Source organism: Mus caroli, chromosome X, assembly GCF_900094665.2.
Source record: "Mus caroli chromosome X, CAROLI_EIJ_v1.1, whole genome shotgun sequence".
In the NCBI taxonomy this organism is placed as follows: Eukaryota; Metazoa; Chordata; class Mammalia; order Rodentia; family Muridae; genus Mus; species Mus caroli.
Window position 1 is genome coordinate 31441962 of NC_034589.1, and position 6536 is coordinate 31448497.

A 6536-nucleotide genomic window follows, 5' to 3' on the forward strand; every position below is an offset into this window, starting at 1 on the left:
TTTTTTGGTTTTTTGAGACAGGGTTTCTCTGTATAGTCCTGGCTGTCCTGGAACTCACTTTGTAGACCAGGCTGGCCTTAAACTCAGAAATCTGCCTGCCTCTGCCTCCCAAGTGCTGGGGTTAAAGGTGTGCTCCACCACTGCCTGGCACAGAGGCTTCTTTTGAAATATAATTTGAAGGACAGCAGACTTCTTCTTGACATCTTGAGCTAGATATGTTTTCTGAAGTCTTGGGAGGCACTTCCCTTCTCTGTGGCCTTGATTGTTAGCTTAACCGGATTTAGAATTACCTAGGAGGCACATTTGAGGGAGATGGTGAGGGTAATTCTAGAGAGAATTATCCCTCAATATGGGTGACTTATTCCAACTGGAAAACCAGATATAATGAGGTCAAAGGAAAATTCTGTGCCCATATGAATTCTCTTTTTCTGAGTAATTCTACCATCTCCAGAGTGATCATTGTTTGGCATCAGAATGTAGATTCTCCAGCCTTCTAAAGAGGACCCAATACAGAACTTCCCAGATACCTTCCTGATTTCTGCACTGGATTGGAGCTGCTAAGAAGACCATCTCCTTGGACTGAGCAGCTTCTGAGTTCGTTGCCTTTTGCACGCATGTTTGTAAGGTTCTTTCAGCTTCTGCTCTGCAAGTCAATTTAGGGAATGTCCTTTAGTTCTTGTATGATACTAGAGAAATAATTGCTAAAAATTTCCCAAATAAGCTTACTGGTGTCTGGAGCTGGCTCATTTTTCTCTAGTTAAATTGGTGAAATTTCTCTCTGGCTAGTATGGAGATCAGTGAGTTCTCTCTGGAAAAACTGTTCAGTGAGATACACAAGACAAAGAATTCCATACTATTTATTCACCACTGTGAAAAACAAAGACATTTTTGAATATTTATGAAAAATTCTTCCTAAGATGTTGAATAAGTGCTTCTGGCAGGTCTGAATAAAGTAACAAAGAAAAAAAATGAACTTAAAAGGGATGAATTTTCCTAGGTCCAAACTTGTATAAACACACTAATTTGATTTAAAAAAAAAATCTTCCATTTAGAAACCAGACGTAGAACTGTCCTGGTACCTGCATCCTCACTGATGCTGATGCTGCAGTAATGATTCTCTCCATTGTTGGCTGACAAACTCGCATCATCGATGGAGACTGCATTGGCTTTCCCTGAAGGAGTCGTTCAGCAATACTAGGCAGATGGCCCCTGGAAATCCATTCTCACCACTCACCTTTGCTTTTAGATTTATAACTACATTGATATCTCAGGAGATGCATACAGGTGAGAAGCAGCCATCAAGAAATTCTTGGATGTCCTTATTCATATAAGCAGAGGTCTTGGGAATATGTAGAAGGACTTTTGATGGTAGGATAATTTGGGGAGAAACATAGAACCACATCAAGCTGTATACATGAATATGGTCCCCTGAGCAGAGATTCTGAACTTCATGTTGTAGTTCAGAGTTTTTTTTTAATTTTAAAATCTAATTACAGAATTTCTCCCCTTCTTGTTCCCCTCATCCATCCCAAGCCTCTGCTCTCTCTCTCTTCTTCCCTCCCTCCCTCCCTCTCTCTCCTTCCCTCTCTCTCCCTCCCTCTCCTTCCCTCCCTCCCTCTCTCTCTCCCTCTCTCCCTCCCTCCCTCTCTGTCTCTGTCTTTCTATAATTCATGACCTCTTTTCTTTAATTTTTACTACATACATTTGAAAACACACACTCATGCACACACACACACACACACACACACACACACTGCTGAGTCTGTTTAGTGTAGTTATTTAGGAATGATCACTTGGTATTTGGACAACAAATAAAGGGCCTCATTCCCAGGAAAGACTTTTTCTCCCTTTATCAGCAATTGAAGCTAGGGGTGAAGACAGGTAAGATTTCACCCACTATGTTTGGGTGTCAACTAGTGTTGGAATTATTAAAATTTTGTTTCGAGAGTAATTATTGAGATTGCATTGCTATAGCTTTCCCTTTTTATTTAGAAGACACAATTTCACAGCAGACTTCTTGATTTCCTAGATCTTACAGTCCTTCTGTTCCCTATTTCTCCACATTCCTCGAGCCTAAAACGTGTAAGTTAAGCTGTGAATGTTTACAATAGGGGCTAGGTACCACTTGGCGAGTAATTCTCTGCATTTTGAACAGCTTTGGCTTTATATAGTGGTCTCCTAATGAGGACAGATACTTCTTTAGTCATGTCTGAGGTCTACCCTTGTTTGTGGGTATTAAAATAAATATTTAAAGTTAGAAATTATATTAGTTTGGGAAAGTGGCAATATAGTAGGTTCAACTCTAAGAGCTGTGACCTCACTAAATACACATAGTTGACTAGATTTATAATACTGAGAATAATTTCTCTTCTGCTAAACAGGCCTTAAGTACAATTAGAAAACTTTTAGTTACCTCAAAGATAGAATTGCCACCATGATTCCTTAGGAAATATAGCTACGCTGGTCATTATGCTTACACAATTTCTAAAAGATGCTAGAGAAATGTAAAAGTCATGTTAAATTGCATTACCCTACTTGCTAGGGGTGTTGGATACATTTGAAATATTTATTTACCATTTTATTTCTTCTTTAGCCAACTCTATTTAAATCTGTAGCACATTTATATTGAGTTTATGTTCTTGATTCTTCATTTTTAAAAGCTTTTTGTATGTCCTGGATGTTAATCTATCAGATAATAACTGGCAACTATCTTTTCCAACATTGTGGATTTCCTCTTAAGTGGGTTGCTACACAGAGACTTTAGAATTCTATAAGGTTTCATTGGCCAGTTGTGTTATTTTACCTTAAATACTTAAAGACTTATCACACTAACTTACAGTAAAGGTTTTGCATAATAGAGATTCTGAATAGGAGAAATTAGATAGAAGAAAGGATGTTCTCATGTTTCTAAATATAGAAAATTATATGTGAATATTCTTAGACATAATCCTGATTTACCTGATACAAAACATTGAAATATATATCTCTAAGATAAAAGATACCTTATCAGAGAAAAATATCTGAACTTAATATTTAAGAAACTGTTGAGAGTGTTCTATCAAATCTCTCCCTCTGATGTGAGGATTGGTTCAACACTAGAAAAGCTAAAACTAGGAATAATTAGTAATACAAACAAGCTGGTACCTGCCCACCTCTTACAAAGGGTGACCTTCACATGAAGACTTTGGTGGAATCCAAGAAAATCATCATTTTCCAGGAGCAAGTGGGAGATGGGCTCTTCTGGGAACACCAGAACTTTGACACCCATGTTGGCCAAAACAGCCCTCTCTCCCTTCTATTCAGTTAGCAATAAAATACAGAATTTTCCATTTATTCCTTGGGTGTCCTCTCCACAGAAAAGGCTATGTTGTACTAAAATTTCTACAAAAGGTAGCTCAGAGCAGCTGAGGGGGCTTCGGTACACAGTGGATACACCCTCCCTGGCAGAATGAGGGCACACTCTGCCTCTGCAGCATTCATGGGCAGTTCTACCATTTCTTCACATTCTGTTGCACCCTCCTAGGTGCCTGTCAGGTCCTTCCCTGGGACTTCTGTGATCCTACTGTGTTCTAGCCTACTGATACAGCCCCCAACCATGGTTTCTGTGAGAAAGTCTTAGGGGAAATAATGGGACCAGAATCTAGAAGCCAAGAAAGATGAGCCCTGGGCACCAGCAGCAATAGTAGCTGTGTGTGGCTAAGGAGCAAACATGGGTCNCAAAACAACAGATCTGTCCAGAGAAAAGTAAGGAGCTGGAAACTTGGGGGATGGGTGGAGCTAGCTACACAGTGCTTGGTAAGAAAAGTGCACTTGTATAATTTCTCCATATTTTTATTTTGCTATCCCTGCCCTGACTCAGCAAACACTTATTTCATCTTGTTCTCCCACACAGAGGACTGTTTAGATTAGACTTTATCTTGTCAAACCATCAAAGGTTGTCTTATGAACGTATCCAGGTGTATCCAGGGAGATTGCTCAGTGGGTAAAGAGACATGATGGCATTCCTGAGGACCTGGCTTTAGTCCCTGGGCCCCGCAGGATGGAATAGAGTCTCCCAAGTTCTCCTCTGATCTCCACACGCTCAGTTGTTGTGTCATGCTCACACATGTAATTAATGTAAAATAGCTAATAAAGAACTGTAGTTGAGAAACAGAACTAAGTCTATCAGGTGTGTTTTCTCACAGGTATATTCATACTTAGCTGTGACATTTAGCATGCTGTGTGCATGTTTGTGGTTGTGGGTAAAATATGCAGGAAGACACACCAGCTGTCATTCCTAGGAGACCCACCTGATTCTACATAGTTGATTCCATTTAAGTATATGTGAATGTGTGTGTGTGTGTGTGTGTTGGGCATGGGACAGAGAGTGGGGGTGGGGAGAGGTTGGGACATAAGAGAGAAAGGAAGAGCAGGAACATATTCACATCTGTGGATGGTAGATGGATGTTCCCTTTGGCCTCTGTGACACTCAAGGCTCTGTCCCCATTGTTTCCAGACTGTGCTTCCTTTTTATGGGCATTTGGCCCAACAACTTACAGTCAGTGTTCCTGTCTCTGGACATTATCTCCCTGTATGTGTGCTGGGATTCCAGATGCCCACCACTGTGTCTGGCCTTAAACAGTTCTGAGAAAACCTAAAATAGCTTGGTAAGCACTTTTATGTGTTGAGATAGCTCTACCAAAAAAAGAAAGAAAGAAAAAATTAAAGGAAAAAAAAAAGAAAAAGAAAACGAAATAAACAAACAACCAAAAAATCCTTGTCTTTTAATATAAAATATCTCACTGGCCTAAAGTAAGCTAGATTGTCTTGCTGGCAATTCCCAGGAACCTAGCTAGTCTGTACACCCAGATAGCCTTCCATAGATGTTGATAAAGAAAGCAGGTAGCATCTTTGTAAAGGTCCCTTTGGGATATTATGCATCCTTGAGAAAGGAGAAATCCAAATGTGTGTGAGCATATTAGTGAGGACACTGCACAAAATGAAACATGGTAGCTTGAGAAGTGCTGGTTCTGCATGATATAACTAAAGGGGTCAGATTCAGTAGATGCAAAGCATGCTTGTAGCCACAGACTGTCCAGCAAGAGGAAATAGTATGCATTTAATGGGTGCCTAGTTTTGTTTGGCAATGTAAAGAGACTTCCAGTACCTGTCCAAAAACAACCTGGAAATACTATACACTGTTGAACTATGTACTTCAAAAAATGATTTAGACAGATAATTTTGCTTCTGTGTTAAGATAATTCTAAAAGTAAAATAAACAAAGCATGTGTCCAGCCATGGTTTTCATTACGTATTTCACTGACTTTTGAAACAAACACAAAAGGAAGACTAACAGTAAATGAACATGCCTTGCTCCATATGATAACGGGTATCAATGGTTCAGGGAAATTCTGGCATAGATTTGTCCATAACACAGACTTCTCTTTACTGGGAAGACCCTGTGGATTGTTCTTCATGAATACTTCAGGAAACATACTTGCGAAGAAGGCTCTGCCATTGCTGCTTTCTATATGTTACACTTCACACTGGGAGTCAGAAGAAGTCACAACTGAATAAAATCAAATGCAATGAATATACTTGGATCCCAGAGCAACAAGGGCCAAGTGGCAGCACTGAATCTTGAAAGGCAGGGAAGTGCTCAACAGAGACAGAGCAATGATCGTAGTGGACCAAGGCACGTAGACCTACAGTGCTAGCCCAACTGTCCAGGGTCTCCAGAAAGGAAACACAGAAAGCTCACACACCATCCTCAGTCTGCATGAGCAACAGTGTTCTAGTGCCATAAGGGCATAGCCAGCGAATGGGTTAATGTTACTCCTGTTAGATTGCCAAGGCTCAGTATGGGGATGGCACACCATGCCTGGTGGAAGCCCTGGGTGCTATCAGGTAGCCAGGCATGATGAGAATGATGCCTTCATTTCAATCCTCATCTTATACACGGAGAAAATAAAACAGAGTGGTCGAGTGACTTCCAGAAAATCACACAGCAATTTGAAGATGAAATACAGCAGACCTGTAAGAAACCCTGGCTCAAAAGAAAAAATAATGTGGGCTGTCAGAGGGGTTGGAGGATACCAGGAAGACATGGTCCACTAAATCAACTAAGCCAGGCCCATATGGGCTCACAGAGACTGAAACCACAAGCACAGGGCCTGCAAGGGTCTACAGCAGATCCTCTGTGTATATGTTATGGCTATTAGCTTGGTTACTTTTCTGGGACTCCTGAGAGTGGAAGTAGGTATACCCCTGACTCCTTTGTCTGCTCCTGGGATTCCTTTCCTCCTATTGCCTTGCCATGCCCTGCCCNAATANGAGGGCTTTTGCCTTGTTTTACTGTATCATGCTTTCTCCTGTTTGACTGNTGTCTCTTGGAGGCCTGCTCCTTTCTAAGAGGAGATGGAGTCTGAATGGATCTGGGGCAGGTAGGGGGAGCTAAGAGGGTTGGAGGGAGGGCAAACTGTGGTCAGGATGAATGCTCGAGAGAAGAATCTATTTTCAATACAAATAAAAAAGAATGTGGTCCGCATCTAAAGAGT